Raw genomic sequence first — 2,303 nt, 5'->3', positions numbered from 1 at the left:
TGTCACTATCGCGTTGAGAAAAGTAAGATAATGTTATCACTAGGGCTTTGGTCGTCATAACCTGGGGGGATTTTTAGCAGAGGAAAGAAGGTTATTTTCAATCGTCAGTCTTCAAAATATCATCACATGTGCCTTATGACTTGAAAAATTTTATTGAAATCTGAACATTTTATTTTCCTCAAACTACCCCTAAACCTCAACAGATGAGAATTCTACCATAACTGGAGAGGTGTGAACGAAAAAAGAAAAACCAGCCTGTTTCCTAAAGGTGAATAAAATCAAATAACATCCTGAGCCTCCTGTTGTAATCATAGTTAAATAAATCAATTATTATCCAGATAAAAATTATATTCAACTTCATCTATCCTTGCTACCCAAAAACATCAGATACACCCTTCACAACCTTACTTTTCAACTTATTAAATTATAAGAGGTATCTTAAAATTTTATGAGAACCTGTACAGCTGATCAATGACAGTGACACTAGCTCATTGATATAGTGACACTTCTCTCCCTTTTATTCGGCCCTCGTGAAATATTTTATCTTATCCGTCCCGGATGATGCCTTTGAGTGGTGGAAGCTCAGACTTCTACAATATTTTACAGTAATTCAAGGCAACAGTGTTTTTCTTGTTTTTTTTTAACAGCTGATAGTATCAGAGAGGACAAAAAGAAATTGTTTCCCAAGGCTTGTATCCCCTGGGAACAAGACTGAATGAAGTCAGATTAAAATAATGAGGAGAGTTTTGTTGACCTCTTTATGAAAATGTATGATTTACTCCTATTAGGATTTAGAGAAATTAGCCTGTACTCAAGTAGTTTGAGGCCTGGGTTTTATCTTGGTTTGAGACCCCCAGCAGAGTTTCAAAACTTAAAAAACTGGCTGCCGTTACCGCACGGCGCGTTCAAAGTTTAGATCAGAGAGCCTTTACACATTTAGAAGGCGAACATGGATGTATCTACCGAAATTTTTTTAGAAGACGTTGTCTTAGTGCAGATGTGAGGTCTACAGCTGAGGTGAGTGGTATTTTTGTGTTTCATTCGGCGAATTAGCTCTAATTTGCCGTAGCTTCCATAATGCTCTGAGGCGTAAATCCAAATAACGAACGTTTCATTCAAGGAAATCGCATTTTTTCCTTTACTAAATTACAGATTACAAATGTTTTGGTATGTTTCGGAAATTTTCCATTCTCGTCAGTGTACGATGAGGTGGAAACTGATAAACCGCGGAGTGAAAACTTACCCGTAGCGTAAATTTTGTTGTTTACCAAATTTAAATGCCTCGGCTCAATCCCGAGTTAGAAATTTAACGAAGATTTATAGTACAATTTTGTGGGTAAATGTATTTATATGAGCTTCAACAAAGCGAGTTCATTACTCAATCTACACGGCATGTAAATGAGAGAGAGCAAAAAGCTATGCGTCAACAGTTGTGTTCTTATACATGTGTAGCGAAATTTAAAGTATACATATCAATGTTTTAGATTGAATCGATCCCAAGAGAGGTGACAAACTAAATTGGGATGTCGTCTTTAACCTTAGTTAACAATGACTGATTTGCCAGCCTGTGACGAATAACACAGACATTCTCAATCATACATGAACATGGCAAATAGGAATCTGACCATTACCTTTTCTTAACTATGATTTTTACTTAAATTCTTATACAACTTCCACATTCGTCAGGGTATGTTGTCCAACTTGTGAAATTAAAGCCATCTAAGTTATGGTAGAATTTTAAGCCAAGTAATGTAAACTGTTGCCTGAGACTTCTTTTCTAATCTCATATTCACAGTGTATTTTTTTAAATCAATAGGGACAAGATAGCTCAACAGCACAGCTATTCTGCAGCTAAACATAATCTTTGACTCGCTTATGATGAAGGTGAGCAATTAGTAAATAAGTGTTAATTACCAGTAACAAATTTGCTCTCAATCTGAAGCTTTCGGTGGTAAAAATGATGGACAACAATCACTCTCAAGTGACTTATTACCTTTTTTAAATGACCTGACTAAATCATTTAAGGTAATAAGATTAGGTAAGAATGCTTGATCAAAATACTTTACAAATGTACTGTAATCATCGTCCAGGATTGTAGCAATTTCAGAGCAACTTTTTTCTTGTCAAGAGTACTGGTTACCTCATCTGATAACTCATAGTCATTAGCATTGGGAAGCCAGTTATTCTGCATTAAGAAGGTTGCATCCCATACTTTTGTATCAGACTGTAGTTGCTTAGTGGCCTTCATGACAAGAACTTGTATTTTTGCCGGGTGGTTTTCATACCTGTTGGCACAATATCTG

General features: G+C 35.9%; 1 long non-coding RNA gene across 1 annotated transcript in view; it reads left to right on the top strand.

Moving 5' to 3' along the window:
- The first annotated feature begins 846 nt into the window (after positions 1 to 846).
- LOC148736573 (uncharacterized) overlaps positions 847 to 2,303 on the top strand; it is a 2,160-nt gene continuing 703 nt past the window's right edge. The window contains exons 1-2 of the long non-coding RNA XR_015999274.1: positions 847 to 1,017; positions 1,817 to 1,884. This is a non-coding gene — a long non-coding RNA (uncharacterized LOC148736573). The remainder of the gene's footprint in view (positions 1,018 to 1,816; positions 1,885 to 2,303) is intronic.

The sequence above is a fragment of the Stylophora pistillata genome, chromosome 3 (assembly GCF_964205215.1).
Source record: "Stylophora pistillata chromosome 3, jaStyPist1.2, whole genome shotgun sequence".
Lineage (NCBI taxonomy): Eukaryota > Metazoa > Cnidaria > Anthozoa > Scleractinia > Pocilloporidae > Stylophora > Stylophora pistillata.
This window is presented reverse-complemented; position numbering and strand designations above follow the sequence as displayed.